This window comes from Pelophylax lessonae (assembly GCF_965119305.1).
Source record: "Pelophylax lessonae genome assembly, chromosome: 2".
In the NCBI taxonomy this organism is placed as follows: Eukaryota; Metazoa; Chordata; class Amphibia; order Anura; family Ranidae; genus Pelophylax; species Pelophylax lessonae.
This window is the reverse complement of record NC_138769.1, coordinates 326489542-326512796: the sequence shown is the minus strand read 5'-3', so window position 1 is coordinate 326512796 and position 23255 is coordinate 326489542. Positions and strand designations below refer to the sequence as shown.

Sequence of the window (23255 nt, the reverse complement as noted above, 5' to 3'; positions counted from 1 at the left end):
GGGGATATGACAGAGGAAGATTTTCAACAGAAGAGGAATCAGCACAAGGGACACATCCTACTAACCTTAAATTATGTCCCATGTGCGGATATTTGTGTTTGTGATTTCTGGCTTTAGGTTATTGCAAAATTTACCAGAAAGCCATTTTTGATGCGACTGAAACATTATTATAAGCTTGCTGTTCCACATTTTCATTATTTTAATTTCACATTTTCAAATGCACCCTCTAGTGGTCATTTGAATAAGTTATACATTTTTTTTTTTAGTTTTATGGGTGACCAGGGCACCACAACCCAAAGTTTCCATATCAAAACATAATCCCTTTCACTTTGGCCTTTGAGCATGCTCCAAAACTAGTCACCTCCCCTTGCTGACATCACTTCTGCCCCCTGTCATGCTCATAGCTTTGGGAAGTGTGGCAGCCATCCTGCTCCTCCAGACCCTCGGATCCTGCGGCTGCGGGCCAACACAGTGACAGGGAAGACCATCTCAGAAGGACTTCAGCCATTGATTACTCTGCAATCCTGTGTTTTTAACTGCTGCCTTTCAATAAAATTGCTGACATACTGCACATAGAAGCGCCTTTTTCTGCATATCTTTGTCTATCCAGAGCCTGCTTCTCTCCTATAACTGCTGCTCGAGTGCCTATCAGTTTTCTATCCTGCTTCCTGATGATCCAGATTGTATACAGCACCTAGGAGAACCCTTCTAACAGAAGTGCTCCTACATACTATTCTCCATTCTTGTGACTTTCATCAGTGTCTGGTTATAGCTTGTAGGAGAATATTTCATTCTCTCCTTATTGTCCTAGGAGGCTGCGGGACCCCTAACCCTCTGTCTGGACAGTGCTGATTGGCCCTGTGCTAATCACATGCACTCTCCCAAGAAAAAAGAAAAAAAACAAAAAAAACTCTAGCAATACACACCAAACTGAGCATGTGCCGGTTGCCCCCAAGGCTTTGTTCTATCAGCAGATAAGTTGGGGACAGTGGAAGAAGGGGAGGATCAGAGAAGACAGGATAAAACAGCCTTTTTACACAATGCAGAGGATTAACCCCTTAGGTTCCACAGTGAGTATAGCAAGCATGATTTTACTGTTGTGGGTTTAGGAACACTTTAAGACTGTTGATAAAAGTTCAGATAACCAGAGAGTTTAATTTTTGCAATCTGGTCACATCTGTCCATAAGGCATGCAGTGGGAGACAAGTGTTACTAAACCCAGAACCTGCATTCACTATATCTGGTTTCCCACAGTACACAGAACATGGAAATGCAATTATTTTAGTAAATATAAACTGCTAAATACCTTTTCTCATCAGCAGTATATAGCAGTCTTGTGACTTGTATCAGTCTCTGCTTAAAGCTTGTAGGATAAGTTTTCATTCTTCCCTGAACCTCTGTCTGGACAGTGCTGATTGACCCTGTGCTGATCACATGCACCCTCCCAAGTAAAAAAAAAAAAAAAAAAAAGCTCTTTAGCATTACACGCCAAACTAAGCATGTGCAGCCCGACTCCTAATGCTCTGTTCTATCAGGAGATGGGTTGGAGTCAGTTAACCACTTAAGCCCCAGCCCAATTTCGGACACTTTTTGTTTACAAGTTAAAACCAGTATTTTTTCCTAGAAAACTACTTAGAACCCCCAAACATTATGTATATTTTTTTAGCAAAGACTCTGGAGAATAAAATGTCGGTCATTGCAAAACTTTGTCAAGCGGTATTTGCGCAGCGGTCTTTAAAACGCCATTTTTTTGGAAAAAAATAGAAAAATCACATTTCACTGCATTTAAAAAATACTAAACAGTAAAGTTAGCCCATTTTTTTTGTATATTGTGAAAGATGATGTCACGCCGAGTAAATAGATACCCAACATGTTACGGTTTAAAATTGCGCCCCCCCCCCCCGTGGGATGGCGACAAACTACGGTCAATAGAGATCTCAATCTGCGACGCTTTAAATTTATTTAACGGTTACCAGTTTAGAAGTAGAGTGTAGCTCTTTTTTTTAAATTATTGCGCACGCTCTGGCGATCGCGGCGATACCTCACATGTGGGGTTTGAACAGCGATTTCATTCGCGGCTCGACTTGCGTATACATTTTTTTTGTGCGCGAGCTAACGGTGACAGTGAAATTTTTTTTTTTTCCTATTTATTTTTTTTTTTTTTAAACTTTATTACAGGTTTTTTTAAAAAAAAAAAAATCTGATCACTTTTATTGCTGTCACAAGCAATGTAAACATCCCTTGTGACAGCAATATGCAGTGACAGGTACTCTTTATGGAGGGATCGAGGGTCTAAAAGACCCTAGACCCCTCCACTACACTTCCCTGTATGCAAAACGCCGAAAACGGCATTTTTGCATACAGCCGTTTTTTAAATTTGCCGCCTTTTGCAGCACAGTAACCCGGAAGTGACGTCATGGATGCCGCCTCTCTGGGTTACGTCATCGGAGCCCTGATCGATGCCGTTTCCGGCATTCATCGGGACTCCATCCAGCCGGCGGACGTGCCGGCTGGATGCTCGGGGCTCCCGGTGGGACGGGAGCCCCGGGCAAAGCCACGGAAGGCGGCGGGATGGGGGGGTGGGACGTCCCCTCCGGCCCCCCCCGGGTAACGATCGAGCGGCTCCCGAGCCACATCGGTCGTTACCGACGGAAAGCCGACCGTCGGCTTCAAACCACGGTACCGGGATGATGCCTCTAACTAGAGGCATCATCCCGGTATAAACCCGCAAACTAGTATTTTTTCCTAGAAAACTACTTAGAACCCCCAAAAATTATATATATTATTTTAGCAAAGACTCTGGAGAATCAAATGGCGGTCATTGCAATATTTTTTGTCACGCGGTATTTGCGCAGCGGTCTTTAACCACTTGCCGACCGCTGCACGACTATCTACGTCGGCGGTCAGCCCCTCACAGGCAAACTGACGTAGGTCTACGTCGCTTGCTTGTGAGGGTCTAGGGAGCGAGCGCGCTCCCCTGGAGGCGCGCTCCCGCTCCCGCGTGGTCACGGACCCCCCCCGCGCGTGTGACCAGCGGACCCGATGTCCGCCGGTCACTCTGCGATCGGCGGGGGAGAGGGAGAAAGTCAGGCGGCTTGTGTAAACAAGCTGCCTGTCATTCTCCCCTGTGTATGAGAGATGATCATACGGTTCTACTATGTAGAACCGTTGATCACTCTGCATACAGCTGAAGCCACAGCCAATCACAGTAGAAAGCACGCCCCTAGGGACACACACAGCCCCTCCCTCTCAAATAAAGTTAACCCCTTCACTACCAGTGTATTTTTACAGTAACAGTGCATATATATAGCACTGATTACTGTAGAAATGTCACTGGTAACCCCAAAAGTGTTAAAAATGTCAGTCAAGGGTCCGATCTGTCCGCCGCAATGTCGCAGTACCGCAAAAAAAAAAATTGCAGATCGCCGCCATTACGCGTTAAAAAAAAAAAAAAAAAGACAAAAATCTTTCCCTTTGTTAGTAAACGCAATAACTTTTGCGCAAACCAATCAAAATACGCTTATTGTGATTTTTTTTACCAAACATAGGTAGCATAAAACAAATTGGCCGAAAATGTTAAAAAATTTTGATTTTTACATTTTTTTGGGGGGGAATTTCATATAAAAAAAAAAATGTGAAAAATATTGCTATTTTTGCAAAATTTACGCTCTTTTTTTGTTTATAGCGCATGATCAAAAAATCGCACAGGTGATCAAATACCACCAAAAGAAAGCTCTGTTTGTGGGAAAAAAAGGACGCCAAATTCGTTTAGGTACAGCGTCGCACGACCGCGCAATTGTCCGTTAAAGTCACGCAGTGCCGAATCGCAAAATACCCCCTGGTCGTTTAGCAGCCAAATCCTCCGGGGCTTAAGTGGTTAAAACGCCATTTTTTTGGAAAATTTTTGAAAAATCACATTTCACTGCATTTAAAAAATACTAAACCGTAAAGTTAGCCCATTTTTTTTGCAGATTGTGAAAGATGATGTCACATCGAGTAAATAGATACCCAACATGTTACGGTTTAAAATTGCGCCCCCCCCGTGGGATGACGACAAACTACGGTCAATAGAAATCTCAATAGGCGACGCTTTAAATTTTTTTTTAACGGTTACCAGTTTAGAGTTAGAGTGTAGCTCTTTTTTTTTTTTTTTTTTAATTATTGCTCACGCTCTGGCGATCGCGGCGACTAAAATCGTGGTGACGGCGGCGGCTAAAATTTTTTATTTTTCTTTCCTATTTTTTTTTTAAATTTATTACAGTTTAAAAAAAAAAAATAAAAAATCTGATCACTTTTATTGCTGTCACAAGCAATGTAAACATCCCTTGTGACACCAATATGTAGTGACAGGTACACTTTATGGAGGGATCGAGGGTCTAAAAGACCCTCGACCCCTCCACTACACTTCCATGTATGCAAAACGCCGAAAACTGCGTTTTTGCATACATCCATTTTTTAAATATGCCGCCTTTTGCAGCACACTAACCCGGAAGTGACGTCATGGACGCCGCCTCCAGGTTACGTCATTGGAGACCCGATCAAAGCCGTTTTTTCCGGCTTTGATCGGGACTCCATCCAGCCGGCGGACGCGCCGGCTGGGTGCTTGGGGCTCCCGGTGGGACGGGAGCCCCGGTAAGAGTCACGGAAGGCGGCGGGAGGGGGACGTCCCCCGCTCACCCGGGTAACGATCGAGCGGCTCCCGAGCCGCATCGGTCGTTACCGACGGAAAGCCGACCGTTGACACTAAACCACGGTACCGGGATGATGCCTCTAGCTAGAGGCATCATCCCGGTATACCCCCGCAAAGTTACATATATATATATATATATGTATATATACGTCACTTTGCGGTAAGTGGTTAAAGCATGCTCGCTGCACAGTTAGACTCCATTTACACTACCGCGACTTGTCAGGCGACTGGTCAGCCTGACAAGTCGCGGTCCATTGTGTGCTACGGAACCGTTCTAATAGGAGCGACTCAAGTCGCTCTGACTTAGAAAAAGGTTCCTGTACTACTTTGGGGTGACATCGGAGCGACTTGCATAGACATTTATTATATGAAGTCCGTGCAAGTCGCGCCGAAGTGGCGGTGCACCCGACTTCACAGGTCGCCCCCGAAGTCGTGCCGCGTTAGTGTGAACCGGCACTAAAGCTAAGCAGTCGGCTAAACACATTTGGCTACCTCCACATACACATTTCAATTACAGGTAATACTGTGCACAAAATCAAGGTTTTTGAAACATTAAAATAAGTATTTAGATATATTTTATCAAGCTGATCACATTCATATATACTGTATGTATTGATGTTAAAAACTAAATACATTTGCACCTATGGGTAGCCGTACTTTGAAAATTCTAAAGAGAACATGTCAAATGATCAGATGAACTATAACCCATAAATAATGCACAACTGCACATGCATACAGATGCTCCACTCTGTATAACTCCTGCCCTTCATTAAAGACCTATCTTTGATTTCCATGTGACAGTCACCTTTGTCTGCCAAGAAAGCTACAAAGAGACCTCCTTACTCCACAATACAGCAGCATGCCATATCCACAAGCTGTTATAACACCATTTCCTAATGAGTCGTGACGGCTTCTCTTCTGATGCTATCAGCATGAATTGTGTTAATGAATCATTTGAGCCTGGTATGGACCCTTCCTTACAAAAGATTCAGTTATGTCAAGAAGAACGACTGTTTAATAAGAAAAATGATTAGAGATTTTAAGCCATACACATTAGCTATCTGGGATAACATCTGGGCCAGATACGAGAGAGCACTATTTAAAAAAAGAAGATCTGCTTAATTCACTAAGCTTTGATACATGTTCGATTTTATAGGATAATAATTTTTAACAGCCAAGTACATATAGCTAAAAATGGCAACCACTCTGGCAAATAAATTGAGCCAGTTGTTTTTTGTGCAAATCAAACAGATTGAACACTTTGAATAAAAGTATTGGATTAAGGCCTAATAATTCTGCCCTTCTGCCTTGATAAAACACAGCGATTGCCATTTAAACATGCTTTCCATAGTCAGAAGAACAAGACACAGCTGCCCCCTACTTGTACTTACCATTAAGCCCTTAAATAATTAGGCTTAACCATGACATCTCTGGGATTGAAGTAACAGGATAGCCACATAAACTAACCAAGTTCTCAGCTGATGTACCACTACTAGTACATACAGCCACAAATATCCCTCCCTAACCTTTTCCATCTACTCCAAAAATTCAGAAACATCTAAGAAACAAAAAGCCCCAAACATATCACTCCCTAAAAACCTAAAAAAAAAAAACACACACAACAACAACAACAACAACTCCAGGCCAGAGCTGACTTCACCTGGACCCCGAAAGAAGAAAATGGTCGCACACCACCACGAAATCCAATGAAGAAAAGTTCTTTATTCACATAAGTGGTACAAGGTACAGCAGGGTAGGACAGTAGACGGCTTTCACACGACTGCTACGTGCTTGTTCACAGTGAACAAGCATGTAGCAGTCGTTTGAAACGCGTCTACTTTCCTACCCGGCTGTACCTTGTACCACTTATGGTAATAAAGAACTTTTCCTCATTGGATTCTGGGGTGGTGTGCGACTGTTTTCTTCTTTCATGCTTCTCCTGGTGGCGAGCTGAGGTTCAGCACCCACCTTGAATCGTGGACTTGGACTAGTCTGAGCTGTGTTATAAAGTCTCTTCATTGTTCATCTGGACCCCACCAGATTTCCATATCTTCAACTACACATCACTACAGTCTCTCTCTCTCTTCCATGCCATTTACCCATCTTTAGGCCTACTGATCAAGATTGATTGATTGACTGAACACCTATTGATCACTTGCAACCCACTTAGCATTTCTTAGCTCAGGAGAGTTGCTAATGTCAATATGATGCCATTTCTATATTATGCCCAGGCACTCCTAGGTGTTATCCCTACTACACAAATCTCAAAATTTGAGGCTAAGGCTGGCCATACACCATACAATTTTCTTATTCAATTTCCTTTAGATTTACCTTCAACTATGTAGTGCAAGGGCCTGCCTGATTGCATACAAATTGAAAGTGTTCAGGTTTGAACTTATATTATATGGTTTTGGTAAATCTAAAGGAAAGTTGAACAAGAAAATTGTATAGTGTATGGCCAGCCTTAGTCAGGCCAAGTGTGGCCAGAAATGTATAATTCAAAACAAAAACCTCGGTCTCCCTCAACATGGCCAAGTATTACCAGGCAGCACAGTCAGTGCATTTAGTACTTCTGCATGCTAAATGAGATTCTTTGGAGGCATATTCTTGCTCCTCAAACAGATGTAAACACCTGTTCTAGTAAACTCCTGCTCAACGAGGCCTCATAAATAACCCAGTATTGACACACCTTCAAACAGGCAGCTAAACGAATGTCCCCACATACACCGTTTATTATTTCCGTGTTTCATTCTGGAATCACAAACCCTGAAGCCTTTTCCTGATGGAGAATATCTAACTTTTCCTCAGTTCCTAAACTGACTCAAGGTAAACTGAAGTCATTTGACAAGCTGCGTGAGTAATTTCACACTCCCCCGTGGCAGATTTTTAGATAAGCACTTCTTCAATATTCAAAATAGGAAATTTCCCAGCTTCTCACTCCGTTTGAGCAGAGGGGAAACTGACCCTAAATTGGAAGGTATTATCTTATACAGGTCCCTCCAAAAAAATTAGCATAATGTGATAAAGTTCATTATTTTCTGTAATGTACTGATAAACATTAGACTTTCATATATTTTAGATTCATTGCACACAACTGAAGTAGTGCAAGCCTTTTATTGTTTTAATATTGATGATTTTGGCATACAGCTCATGAAAACCCAAAATTCCTATCTGAAAAAATTAGCATATTTCATCCAACCAATAAAAGAAAAGTGTTTTTAATACAAAAAAGTCAACCTTCAAAAAATTATGTTCAGTTATGCACTCAATACTTGGTCGGGAATTGTTTTGCAGAAATGACTGCATCAATGTGGCATGGCATGGAGGCAATCAGCCTGTGGCACTGCTGAGGTGTTATGGAGGCCCAGGATGCTTCAATAGCGGCCTTGAGCTCATCCAAAGTGTTGGGTCTTGCGTCTCTCAACTTTCTCTTCACAACATCCCACAGATTCTCTATGGGGTTCAGGTCAGGAGAGTTGGCAGGCAAATTGAGCACAGTAATACCATGGTCAGTAAACCATTTACCAGTGGTTTTGGCACTGTGAGCAGGTGCCAGGTCATGCTGAAAAATGAAATCTTCATCTCCATAAAGCTTTTCGGCAGATGGAAGCATGAAGTGCTCCAAAATCTCCTAATAGCTAGCTGCATTGACCCTGCCCTTGATAAAACACAGTGGACCAACACCAGCAGCTGACATGGCACCCCAAACCATCACTGACTGTGGGTACTTGACACTGGACTTCAGGCATTTTGGCATTTCCCTCTCCCCAGTCTTCCTCAGGGTCCGGTCACCTCTTCTCGTTGTGCAACGTTTTCTGCCACACTTTTTCCTTCCCACAGACTTCCCACTGAGGTGCCTTGATACAGCACTCTGGGAACAGCTTATTCGTTCAGAAATTTCTTTGTGTCTTACCCTCTTGCTTGAGGGTGTCAATGATGGCCTTCTGGACAGCAGTCAGGTCGGCAGTCTAACCCATGATTGCGGTTTTGAGTAATGAACCAGGCTGGGAGTTTTTAAAAGCCTCAGGAATCTTTTGCAGGTGTTTAGAGTTAATTAGTTGATGATTAGGTTAATAGCTCGTTTAGAGAACCTTTTGATGATATGCTAATTTTTTGAGATAGGAATTTTGGGTTTTCATGAGCTGTATGCCAAAATCATCAATATTAAAACAATAAAAAGGCTTGCACTACTTCAGTTGTGTGTAATGTATCTAAAAATACCGTATTTTCCGGTGTATAAGACGACTGGGCGTATAAGACGACCCCCCCTAATTTTCATCTACCGGTAATACTTATACTTAGGTTACCTTGGAGATATTATACTCAGCGTATAAGACGACCTCCCATTTTTGGGGGATTTTTTTGAGGTTCAAAAGTAGTCTTATATGCCAGAAAATACAGTATATGAAAGTCTAATGTTTATCAGTACATTACAGAAAATAATGAACTTTATCACAATATGCTAATTTTTTGAGAGGGACCTGTATGTGCAAGTACAGGACTTAGCACATTAAAAAAAAACAAAAAAAAAAAAAAACACATTTTAACCACTAGTAACTGTACTTGCACCAGTATAATTGCAGCTTGCTGGCAATAAAAACATTTGCCTCCTGTGGTTTGCAGTCAATATCATATTATTTAGCACTATCAATAATCATGCCCCTTTTTTTTTTTTTTAAACTGGATACCCAAGATAGAGAACACAATATACTTAGCTGCAGGGCTTTTTTTCCTCAGAGAATATGTGCAGAAACTCCTCCTTTCAGTCACCCCTTGTCTCCACCCCCTACCCACCTCCTGTACCATTCTTTGGTTCCACTCCTTACCCACCTCCCAGTACTGCCCCTTTTAGAGAACACAGAACCAAGTAACAATTGTAGTACTAAGCAATTTGTATGGAATGCGTTTATGATAACAAGAAAAGCAGTTAAAAAGATTCTATGCAGCCAGCAACAATAGAACCCCACAGCAACAATGGGCCACCCACAACAAAATACCCCTCCCCCAGCAGCAATAACAGATCTCCCTGCAGACAGCACCAATAGACCCCCAGCAACAATGGATCACCCGCAACAAAATACCCCCTTCCCCAGCAACAACAGGTTTCCCTGCAGCCAGCATTACTAGATCCCTCCTAGCAAAATAAGACTCACCACCAGCAACAGTAGATCCTCCACCAGCATCAATAGACCTCCTTAGCAACAATAGACCCCTACTGCCCCGCAAAAATAGATCCCCTCCAGCAAGCTGGCATCAATAGACCCTGAACCCCTCACATTACATACATTCAGTGCGTTCCCGCTGAAAAAGGTCCCACTTAGCTGGGTTTACCAGTTCTCAACTGCCTATTATATTGTAAGCTATTATGAGCAGGGCTTTCTTAACCCTCTTGTATTTTATTGTACTGTAACTGTACTGTCTTCATTTAGATCGTAAAGTGCTGCGCAAACTGTTGGTGCTATATAAATTCTGTATTATAATTTATTTATTTCAGGTACTTATATAGCACTGTCAATTTACGCAGCGCTTTACATATACATTGTACATTCACATCAGTCCCTACCCTCCAGGAGTGTACAATCTAAGGTCCCTAACTCACATACATACACAGTAGGGCCATTTTTTTTTTTTAAAATACAGGATCCAATTAACCTACCCACGCATGCACAGGGAGAACATGCAAACTCCAGGCAGGTAGTGTCAGAATAATAATAACTCATTCCATGTTCTATTTTGCAACCAACATGGCCAGCCTACGGGCTTTATATCTGTAACCACATCTGTGTGTACCTCCCGTCTGTGGTTGTTGTTCAGTCATATAGTTGTGTCCGACTCCATAATCTCATGGACCATAGCGCGCCAGGCCTTTCTGTCCTCCACTGCAGTGTTAATTTTGGCAGCAAATTTCAATGTAGTTTTAGTCTTAGGACAAAAATGGCATTTTAGTTTTAGTCCCATATTAGTCTTCTGAAAGTGTTTTAGTTTTAGTCGTATTTAGTCGACTAAAACACCAATATATTTTAGTCGACTAAATGTCTTACATTTTAGTCGACTAAAGCTCATTTTAGTCATCTATAATCGAATGGGTGTAGTTCAATTGTAATTTGTAATGCATTATTTAAGCATTTCTCTACAATTTCCAAACTTATTATATACTACTGCTGGTCCTGGAGTGAAAAATCTAATATTCAAAATCTAAATTTTCATTTAGTTTTAGTTAAGTCTTTTGACTAAAATGCCATTTTAGTTTTAGTCGTATTTTAGTCTTAAGACTAAAATGCCATTTTAGTTTTAGTCGTATTTTAGTCATCTGAATTATGTTAGTCAACGAAAACGTTTTAGTCGGTTTTAGTCTACGAAATTAACACTGCTCCACTGCCTCCCAGAGCTTGCTTAACTTCATGTTCATCGTTTGGATGATCCCATCCATCCATCTTGTTTTTGGTCGTCCTCTTCTTTTTCCTTCCATGTTTCCCAGCATCAGTGTTTTTTCCAATGAGTCCTCTCTTCACATTAGGTGGGGAAAATATTCAAAGTTCAGCTTTTTGTGAGCCAAACAATCAACCAAAAGCTTTACTGTAGTCAATAAAGCAGAAGTAGACATTCTTCTGGAACTCCCTTGCTTTCTCCATAACCCAGCGAATGTTGGCAATTTGAACTCTAGTTCCTCTGCCTCTTCGAAATCCAACTTGTACTTGTGGTAGCTCTTGGTTCACATGCTGCTGAAGCCCAGCTTGTAGAATTTTCAGCATACCCTTCCTAGCGTGTGAGATGAGTGCGATCGTACGGTAGTTTGGACATTCTTTGGCGCTGCCCTTTGGTATCAAAATGTAATATGGACCTCTTCCAGTCCTGTGGTATTGTTGAGTTTTCCAAATTTGTTGGCATATTGAGTGCAGCACTTTAACAGCATCATCTTTTAGGATTTTAAATAACTCAGATGGGATACCATCACTTCCGCTAGCTTTGTTATTAGCAGTGCTTTTGAAGGCCCACTTAACTTCACTCTATCCGGTGTAACGTTAAAAATCCCTACCTCGTGAAAATTCCCTACCCTCGTCACTTCCTGTCATATACGTAATGGAACAAACAGAAACAAAGAAAGGGCGCACCCACCTAGCGCATTATCCTCAATAATAGGCTTTATTCACGCAACATATAAAATGGCTACTCACAAACACAGGTGAAAAATGATCACAACAAGCTCAGTTGCTCCAGTGTCAGGAATAGTCCATGTGTTAGTCCATAATCCAATAAGATGACGGCTGACGCCTTTTGAGGCTCAACCTCTTCCTCAGAGCCACCTGTGTTGATACGTAATGGAACAGCTGAGCAGCTTGGCATTGCGCATGCTCACAGCTCCGGATACGTCATTGAACAGCTGAGGAGCTTAGCATTGCACATGCTCGGAGGGTAGGGAATTTTCACGGTAGTGTGTTGTAACGTTACACCACATCAGCTGTTGCCGCAGTTACATTAAAACATCTCGGCTTCAACATGAATCATCTCCGCTCCTACCCCTGTCACTTCCCTGATCTCGGCTACTAAATGTAAAAGCGGCGGGTGGTCTATGAAAATATAAATCACGGAGATCTCTGCTCCGTGATTTATATTTTCATAGACCCGCCGCCGCTTTTACATTTAGTAGCCGAGATCAGGGAAGTGACAGGGGTAGGAGCGGAGATGATTCATGTTGAAGCCGAGATGTTTTAATGTAACTGCGGCAACAGCTGATGTGGTGTAACGTTACAACACACTACCGTGAAAATTCCCTACCCTCCGAGCATGTGCAATGCTAAGCTCCTCAGCTGTTCAATGACGTATCCGGAGCTGTGAGCATGCGCAATGCTAAGCTCCTCAGCTGTTCAATGACGTATCCGGAGCTGTGAGCATGTGCAATGCTAAGCTCCTCAGCTGTTCAATGACGTATCCGGAGCTGTGAGCATGCGCAATGCTAAGCTCCTCAGCTGTTCAATTACGTAGGTGCACCGGAAGTGACGAGGGTAGGCTTTTTCAGGGAACACCGGTTCAAAGTCAGTGACTTCATTATTGTGGGTATATGGGACATTCAGATCTTTCTTGTATAGTTCTGTGTACTGTATTTTTGCCATCTCTTTTTTTTTTATCAGGTCCTTGCCATTTTTGTCTATTATCTTGCCCATCTTTGCAAAAAAAAAAAACTTTTCCTTGATATCTTCAATTTTCTTGAAAAGTTCTCTAGTCTTTCCCATTCTGTTGTTTTCTTCTAAATCTTTGCATTGATTGTTTAAGGTCTTTTTGTCTCTTCTTGCTATCCTCTGGAAGTCTGCATTCAGCTGGTTATATCACGTCTGTACTTATACTGTATTGTGTCATATTTTCAGTAAAAATGTATTGAACAGAAAGTTGACCCCTGGTTGAGATCCATTAAGTGTGGTATCAAGGAGGAGTTCCCTCTTGAGATCCATTAGTCTCGGTTCACACTACCGCGACTTGTCAGCCTGACAAGTCGCGGTCCATTCTGTACTATGGGAACCGTTCTAATAGGAGCGACTCAAGTCGTTCCGACTTAGAAAATAGTTCCTGTACTACTTCGGGGCGACATCGGAGCGACTTGCATTGACTTCCATTATGTGAAGTCCGTGCAAGTCGCGCCGAAGTCGCAGTGCACGCGACTTCACAGGTCACCCCCGAAGTCGGATCGCCATAGTGTGAACCGACACTTCGTGTAGTAATAAAGATTATAGGTGCCCTGAACAACAATAATATTTATCACTGTCTCACAGAATACAAGAGCATTTATTGTATATCTGTATGGGAAAATAGCGATGGAATAGATCACATGCAACAGAATCTGCAAAAATTAAACAAGGCAAGGCCTGATCGAGGGAAATGTGAATGATAATGGTGGTCATTCCATATTATAGTGGTAGTGAAGTCCCCCCGGACACTTTTACCTACAGGTAAGCTTATAATAAAGCTTACCGGTAGGTACAAGGAATATCTCCTAAACGTGCACCATTTAGGAGATATTCAGTGTTCCTTCAGCCGGTGAAGTCACCGGCTCATGCTCTCTGAAGGAACAGCATACCTTTTCTGTTCCTCCAGAGCCCTGTGCCATTATGAGTGACTCCCACGAGCATGTGCAGGAGTGATGTTATCATGGCTTGGCCACTCAAAAGCAAACCAAAGAAGGAAGACCGGGTGAAGATGGAAGCCCTGTCAGCTGTGACAGCGCACTGCTGGAGGGCTTCATTTCAAGGTAGGTTTTTCATAATGTGCTAATATGTGTTGCATACTAGCACATTATGACTTTACCTAGCAGGGAGAAGGTTTTTTTTCCCCCTCAACTTCTCTTCCAATTTAAAGTAAACCTTTCATGAGATAAACAGAGACTACCATTGTGGACCTTGCCTTTTGAAAATTGTAGTTGTCTGACTTTTATGATGAGCCAGTAGCTTTAATACTTTAGTTCCTGCCGTGGATCAAGTAACCTGATTAAGGACCTCAGACACTCCATATCTGCATGCTTGTCCCAGTTAGATGACATTGGATGTAATAAAGTAAGACGATCAGTAAAAGCCAGTTAGTTACTCCACAGAAATATTTGAAGGACCTACACACAGCGAGTACAGTACTAGTAAAACATGCGTTTGTGGCAAGGGTTGATTGAGGTCTTGTAAACCACACTACGAGGTGCTTGTAAACAATGGCTTTATAAAGGATTACATACAGTACAAAGCCCACAGAGAAAGCTTGGGCTATGTCAAAATTTATACCAACCTTTTTGTTATGCCACGCTAAAAAAAAAAAAAAATAAACAAACACAGTAGGGGTGCGCATCTTCACTGGTCTCATGATTCGATTATCCTATCAACGATTCGATTTGATTCCGCGATGCATCACGATAAATGTCCGTGTTTTTATCCAATAACTCAAGAAGTCAGAAGAACTCCATTTTTTTATTGTCATTTGCTCTTAGCACAATATCCTATTTGGGGAGGGTAATTCTCATAACCATCCCAAAAGAGGGCTACAAGTTATTCACTTTCAGTTCAATACAGAGAACAAAGGGGCATTCTTTACATCTAGAGGGAAAACGGAAAGGCTTCTTTGCCGTAAGAGCTGAGCGTAAGAGACCGACTCTCTCACAAACTAATTCTGGGTTGCTCAGCAGATTGTTTGAACAAAGACCTGAAATGGGTTTCTGTCCTAAATGCACAAATAAGTGACAGAGGGATGGTGGTGGGGAGGAATGGGATCAGGCAGAGGGATGGTGGTGGGGAAGAAAGGATCAGGCAGAGGGATGGTGGTGGGGAGGAACGGAATCAGGCAGAGGGATGGTGGTGGGGAGGAACGGAATCAGGCAGAGGGATGGTGGTGGGGAGGAACGGAATCAGGCAGAGGGATGGTGGTGGGGAGGAACGGAATCAGGCAGAGGGATGGTGGTGGGGAGGAACGGAATCAGGCAGAGGGATGGTGGTGGGGAGGAACGGAATCAGGCAGATGGATGGTGGTGGGGAGGAACGGAATCAGGCAGATGGATGGTGGTGGGGAGGAACGGAATCATGCAGAGGGATGGTGGTGGGGAGGAATGGAATCAGCCAGAGGGATGGTGGTGGGGAAGGGGGGAGGGATCAGGCTGAGAGGTGGAGGTGGGAGGAATAGGATCAGGCAGAGGGAAGATGGCGGAGGAATGGGATCAGGCAAACTGATGGGGTGGAAGGAATGGAATCAGGCAGAGGTATGGTGGTGGGGAGGAATGGGATAAGGCAGAAGGAAGGTGGTGGGAGGAATGGGATCAGGCAGAGGGATGGTGGGGGGAGGAATGGGATCAGGCAGAGGGATGGTGGAGGGGAGCAATAGGATCAGGCAGAGGGATGTGGTAGAAGGAATGGGATCAAGCAGAGGGATGGTGGTGGAAGGAATGGGATCAGGCAGAGGGATGGTGGTGGAAGGAATTGGATCAGGCAGAGGGATAGTTGTGCAAGGAATGGGATCAGGCAGAGGGATAATGGTGGAAGGAATGGGATCAGGCAGAGGGATGGTGGTGGAAGGAATGGGATCAGGCAGAGGGATGGTGGTGGAAGGAATGGGATCAGGCAGAGGGATGGTGGTGGAAGGAATGGGATCAGGCAGAGGGATGGTGGTGGAAGGAATGGGATCAAGCAGAGGGATGGTGGTGGAAGGAATGGGATCAAGCAGAGGGATGGTGGTGGAAGGAATGGGATCAGGCAGAGGGATGGTGGTGGAAGGAATGGGATCAGGCAGAGGGATGGTGGTGGAAGGAATGGGATCAGGTAGAGGGATGGTGGTGGAAGGAATGGGATCAGGCAGAGGGATGGTGGTGGAAGGAATGGGATCAGGCAGAGGGATGGTGGTGGAAGGAATGGGATCAGGCAGAGGGATGGTGGTGGAAGGAATGGGATCAGGCAGAGGGATGGTGGTGGAAGGAATGGGATCAGGCAGAGGGATGGTGGTGGAAGGAATGGGATCAGGCAGAGGGATGGTGGTGGAAGGAATGGGATCAGGCAGAGGGATGGTGGTGGAAGGAATGGGATCAGTGACACTGGCACTCGCTCTCAGTGTCAGTTGATTACCCCTCCTCCATTCTCCGTGTGTCTGTGCTTTTCTTCTCCCTTTCGGTGCCTCCAGTAATGTTTCTGCTGACGTGGGGTCTCCTCGAGCTCCTCCCCCCCCTCACTCTACTGGCTGTCAGCTCATCAGCTGACTTTCTGCTCCAGTCTCCACCTGGAAGGGGAGGGGGGGCCTCACCGGGCAGACACTGCCTCTGTGTTTCTCCAGGAGAGACAGAGCACTGCACAGAGCGCCGGATGACGACATCGGCAATCGATTCGCCCGACTTCCAGCGAATCACGAATGTCTGAATATTGATGATTCGATGCTGCGATTATATTCAACATCCCTAGTACACAGCATCTTCAGCAAGCTTCATCTCAGAAGTAATGGCAAATGCCCTGGAAGGTGCTTGTTGCTATTTTGGAATCACAGTAAGAAACCATGGGACAGTATTGGTAACCTATCACCCCAATGCAAAAAAGCTCATAATTTAATTTCGTCCATCATTCCTATCCAATTAAAGTATTAAAACGTTCTCCTGCCTCCAGCACGGTTGCCTCACTTCTCAGTATCAATGCCAGCAGTGAGAGGGCTCCTCCAATACACACAGCTATCCTTCATATATCCTAAGAGTCAAGCCCCAAAAGCTTTTTTCCGCTTTACATCCATTCAGCCTTACACCCTTAGTCAACATACTCTCCTCTCCCTTTCCGCTCTCCTCAGTGTTCTGCTACCCATTTGAGCTCTCCTATGTAAATTAACACATCCGAATATGTCAACAGTACTGGTGGCTCCCCACACACAAAGAAAGTTACAACCTCCTGGTTCATGCACCACCTCTCTGCTCTCCTCATTAGTGTTTCACTTACACCATACTCAACTCTTTTATTGATATCCTGAGGCCTCTGTTTTGTTCAGATTTTGGAGTAATGCCAGCCATATACGCATTGCTCTTTCTCATTCAGTTCGCAGGCTGAACAAGAGAAAACCAATAGATTAGTAAATAGTGCAGAGAAAGGAATCTCCCCTGCTGGCTATTGTAATTCAGATAGCCATAGTGCCTGTGGCTGTCTGAATACCGAACAATGACTAGACCTGATTGGATGCAGTCGCTGTTTGGTTAACAGAACTCTAGATATTAGGAATCCCTATGCTGTTTTAATACTCTTTCCACATTATATCAAAAATGAACCAAACAAGTTTGGGCTGAGCATACAGTTTAACCGTTCAGCGCCCATGCAAGCTAATCCAGTTGCAAGATAATGTGAGTTAACCCCTTAGTGTCCAGTTCCCAGCTCAAGTGCATTAGGACTTCTGTGTCCAGTCCCCAGCAGTCAGCACATGTACCTTAAAGTGGATGTAAACCTCAGACATGAAATATGAACAAAGCAAATCCATCTATCAAATGTACTTGTCTCACTCCAGAGCACTAAGTGCCATTTCTGTCTGCTGCTTCGTTACTCTGCTATCAGCATGAATCACTTCTGACAAGTTTTCCTGACACCAAGAGAAAAAAAAGGGGACAGGGGAGGGAGCTCCAGCTGATTGACAGCCTCAGCTCTGTTCCTCTGTGAGCTGTGTGAAGGGATGTGTCCCTTCCCCCCAATCCGCTCTCAGAGCTCTCAGCTCTCCTCCCAATTTTTTCTGACAGCTCAGACAGGCTTTATAGATTCTGGATATTGAATGGATGTAGAGGGGAGAAGACTGTAAATAAACATGTATAACTTACGTAGGAGGATTTATTTAATCTCTTTGTATCACCTGAGTCCAGTCAATTCACTGGGTATACAGTATGTGAGGGTTTACAACCACTTTGGTTCTTCAACCCCAAAATCTCGAGGGCATGTGTATTAGCTCCTTAGCACCTAATGCCCACTACAGTGATGTGCATTAACCCCTCAGTGCCAAATTTAACCCCTTAACCACTCAGTGCCAAATTTAACCCCTTAACCACTTAAGCCCCGGAAGATTTTACCCCCATTCCGACCAGGGGGTATTTTGCGATTCGGCACTGCGTGACTTTAACGGACAATTGCGCGGTCGTGCGACGCTGTACCTAAACGAATTTGGCGTCCTTTTTTTCCCACAAACAGAGCTTTCTTTTGGTGGTATTTGATCACCTGTGCGATTTTTTGATCACGCGCTATAAACAAAAAAAGAGCGTCAATTTTGCAAAAATAGCAATATTTTTCACATTTTTTTATATGAAATTCCCCAAAAAAAAAATTTAAAAATCAAAATTTTTTTACTTTTTCGGCCAATTTGTTTTATGCTACCTATGTTTGGTAAAAAAAATCGCAAAAAGCGTATTTTGATTGGTTTGCGCAAAAGTTATCGCGTTTACTAACAAAGGGAAAGATTTCTGTCATTTTTGTTGTTTTTTTTTTTAACGTGTAATGGCGGCGATCTGCGATTTTTTTTGCGGTACTGCGATATTGCGGCGGACAGATCGGACCCTTGACTGACATTTTTGACACTTTTGGGGTTACCAGTGACATTTCTACAGTAATCAGTGCTATATATATGCACTGTTACTGTAAAAATACACTGGTAGTGAAGGGGTTAACTTTATTTGGGAGGGAGGGGCTGTGTGTATCCCTAGGGGCGTGCTTTCTACTGTGATTGGCTGGGGCTTGAGCTGTATGGACACTGATCAACGGATCTACATACTAGATCCGAGTGATCAGTATCCTAACAGCAAGGAGAATGACAGGCAGCTTGTTTACACAAGCTGCCTGACATTCTCCCTCTCCCCCGCCGATCGCCGAGTGACCGGCGGACATCGGGTCCGCCGGTCACACGCGCGGGGGGGGTCCGTGACCACGCGGGAGCGGGAGTGCGCCTCCGGGGGCGCGCGCTCGCTCCCTAGACCCTCACAAGCTAGTGACGTAGCCCTACGTCACTTTGCCTGTGAGGGGCTGACTGCCGACGTAGATCGGCGTTAGGCAGTCGGCAAGTGGTTAACCACTCAGTGCCAAATTTTCGGGGCATACGCATGAACCCTTATTGTCTAATTCACAATGTATGTGTGTCGACCCCTCAGTGTACACTTCCCTGAACATGTGCATTTACTGTTAACCCTTCAGTACCCAGTGCATTAACCTCTTAGTGCCAAGTCTGTTGCACTTGTGTAACACCCCCCCCCCCCCAGCCCACATGTGTCAAGCACAAGGCCCGAAGGCCAAATCCAGCCTTCTAGGCCCAGGACGATGTCAGTCTGTGATGAAACGCGTAGGGAAGATGACCCAATGACAGCTTCGCATGCCACAAATCCCAGAAGTGTGGGCGTTTGTTTTCATGCCGGCCAGCAAGATCTATTATGTGCTTTTTAATCTTTTGAAACAGAAGTGTAATTTCATTATCCTAAATAAAGTGTTTTTGGATTTAATGCTATGTGGGGCATTCCTTTTTTTTGAGCTCAAACTTCATGGATGCTCCAGTTGGATGGTTCCTTCTATGGTCTAGGAACACCATTTAAAGGCCCTGGCAAGGTAATCAGCCAAAAGCGTTACTGGCCTTTTGTTAAAAGAGGTCAAGTACTTCTGCCCAGCAGCAGTACAAGGTAAGCGGGTGCACTCTGATGTAAGGGATGGTGGGGGACTCTTGACATCTAATGTAAGGCAGGGTGGGGTGCTCTGGACATCTGGTTATAATTATTATGAGAATAATACAATTCTATACATTTTGAAAAGGAGGGTCACACACCGCTGGTATCATCCACAAGAAACTTTATTGGAGACTGCTCAGACAGAACATTATGGCAGTACCAAGTTCTGTCTGAGCAGTCTCCAGTCAAGTTTCTTTTGAATGATCCTCCTTTTCAGACTTACATCACCTGTACAGGAGTGTGAGTGGGCTCTGTGCCAGTCTGCACCTGCCCTTCACAGCTTAAGTCTTATGTTATTACTAAAACCAGTAATAATGGAATGCAGAGGCAATAATTTAATATGTTAAAGACTTAATACATTTATATAGCCTTACAGATACAACCGGCGCTTTGAGGGCAACCATAATGCTGATGTGGCCCGCAATGAAACTGAGTTTGACACCCCTGCTCTAACCCATGTGCTTTTACACCTCAGCACGCAGTCCCTGTACATTTACCCCTTAACGCCCAGTCCCTAGCTTATGCATGTACAGTGCACTTTACATTCATATGCCATGTCTTATGTGTCAGAAATGTTTTCAACCCCGATTCCCCTTTTTGCTATATTTATCATCTGAACAAAAAAGAATATTATTCCATAACACAGGGCTCGACAAATCCCAGGCACCAGGTCGTCATCGACTAGAAATGAGCTCTTGTCAGGCCATTCTCACTGTTGGTATGAATAATGTGCCTGCCTGAAAACCCGGACACATTTTTCAGACAGGAATGTGGTTCTGAGTGGGGCCTGGCGGGAGGATGAGGGAAGCAGAGGAGGCAGTGGCACCCAACCTTTGAAGTCAGGGGTGGACCGGGCAGGACAGCGGCCGAGCGCGGCATGAGAGGACTCGCCTCACTGAGCTCCCGCTGCCGAACTTTCTAATTCTCCTTTTCGCGACAGAGCATCGGCTCCTGCTTCCACCCACAGCTGCCAGTGTCCTTGCAGGCAGCCCTCCAGCAGAACATAGAGGAAGGAGCAAGATAATCTCCAACATGGTGCTGTCTCGGCACTGCCACAAAGAACCCCACAAGGTGCTGGAAAAAAAAGACTACAGTGTCCTTACAGTAGTAAACAGAGCAAACCCGCAAAGCAGCCAGTTAAGTAGGAACAAGTTTTATGCACATAGGCTGCCCTCTGCATCCACTCTGCTTTCAGGCACTGTTAGGGAAGATGCACAGGACATGCAGGAGGACACAGGGGCAGTGGGGTAATACATTACTATCCTGACCCTGCTGCCTATGTCCTGCGTCCAGCACCCCATGTCCTGCACCCTTCTTCAGACTATGTCCTGCACCCTTATGCACACCATGCCCTGCAGCCTTATGCACTCCATGCCCTGTAGCCTTCTGCATTCCATGCCCTGCAGCACATGTCCTGCACCCCTCTCTGGCACCCTGCACCCCATGTTCTGTGTCCTGCACCCCATGTCCTGCATTCTACACCCTATGTCCTGGGGTGCCCTGCACACTTCTCTGGTACCCCGCACCCCATGTCCTGCATTCTACACCACATGTCCTGCACCCCTCTCCTGCATCCTATGTCTTGTACCCCATGTCCTGCGTTCTGCACCACATGTCCTGCAGCCCATGTCCTGCGCTCTGCACCCTTATCCTGCACCCCATGTCCTGAAGTGACCTACACCCTTTCCTGGTACCCTGCACCCCATGTCCTGCTTTCTGCACCCTACACCACATGTCCTGCACCCTTTGTCCTGTGTTCTGCACCCTGCGTGTATCTCCTGCACCCCATTTCCTGCGTTCTGCACCCTGCACCACATGTCCTGCAGCTCATGTCCTGCGGTCTGCACCCCATATCCTGCAGTGACCTCACCCTTCTCCAGTGCCCTGCACCCTACACCACATGTCCTGCACCCTTTGTCTTGTGTTCTGCACCCAGCATGTATCTCCTGCACCCCATGGCCTACATTCTGCACCCTGCAGAGCAAAGCAAATTTGTCAAGCCCTGCCATAACACATGCATACACAAAATAAAAGTTAAACATTTTACTTTTACAAAATCACAACAATCAATGCCCTCCAAAAATGACACCGTTCACGAATGGCTAAATATTTGCTAGTGTTAATAATTTCTACTTGCTAGGTTTGTTTTCTATATTGGTTTGCTTAAGGTCATATGTCTAGCTTTAGAGATACTAATACGTCTAATATGTCTAGCTTTAGAGATACGTAATACTACAACATATTTACTTTACGGCAAGAGAATTAAAAAAAAAAAATGACCTCTGACCAGTGCATGTTACACTCACCACACACACTATGATCAAATTGTACAATTTCCTTTAGATCTACCAACAAATATGTATTGGAAGGACCTGCCTGATTGGATTAGGTAGGTCCTTGTGTTACATAGTTTTGGTGCATGTAAAGTGGATTGTACGGTCAGATTGTACTGTGTATGGTGATCCTTATTCATTGTGTATACTTGTGGCTTAGTTTGGAGGTATGGAACATACATGTAGTTTGTTAGTGTAGTTATTAATGAGTATTCTACATAGAAGACATGTCTGGTGATCTATAAAGGAGGTGGAGAACTATACTGATGTGCACATACTTGGTAAGGAAGGATAGATTGCTTTTTTGGGGGGGAGGCTATGATGACACATGGAGACACTGAGCACAGACATGATTGTGTAACAAAGATAGCCAATAATCCACCACCTCCTTACCTGGGTACCCACCTGCACCTAGTGTGCTGAGATGCAGCAGCTGGAAGACACACACCCTGCCCCTTACTGACAATAGAGCATCCTTCGACCCAGCATCTCTCCTCTGGGCAGCAGAAAGGGAACCTACCAAAACTAAACAAGAGGGGGGAGCACGATACAATCATCCACCTGCACAGTCCGAACTTCTCCACGCCACGACAATTGCAATGCCCCTGTTAATCGAATCTAACATTCAAACTGCCAAGCAGATCTCTGACTACAAACCCTGAATAGGACTGTGATATTAGGTTTTCTGCCCCCCTCCCTTCTGTCTCGTCTGCAGAGTGGTTGCACCCGGTCTGCCTTTTGCTAAGCCTGCCTTCCCGTCTATTCGTGGATTGTTCAGTGGACGGGATGTACCAAGCTGGGAGGGGGTACATGTCAATAGACTGAGCCAGGGCTAGGGAGGGGTGTAACGGAATGAACAGGTGCTGTAGGTGTGTTCGGTGGGCGTTCCCACAGATGATGACAGAAGATCAGCATGGATATGGGGGTCATGGACACCGGGTGGTCTGGGAACTAGGCTGTCCTTATACACTGAGCAAAATTATAAACACAACACTTTTATTTTTTACCCCATTTATCATGAGCTGAACTCAAAGATCTAAGACTCTTTATATCTACACAAAAGGCC

The 23255-nt window shown here is 44.5% G+C and overlaps 1 protein-coding gene across 1 annotated transcript in view; it reads right to left on the bottom strand.

Annotated features, from left to right (window-relative positions):
• LOC309546154 (cAMP-dependent protein kinase inhibitor beta-like) overlaps window positions 1-22699 on the bottom strand; it is a 56783-nt gene extending 34084 nt beyond the window's left edge. The window contains exon 1 of the mRNA XM_082245694.1: window positions 22638-22699. The gene's annotated coding sequence lies outside the window, so the exon portion shown is untranslated. The remainder of the gene's footprint in view (window positions 1-22637) is intronic.
• Between the last annotated feature and the right edge of the window lie 556 nt (window positions 22700-23255).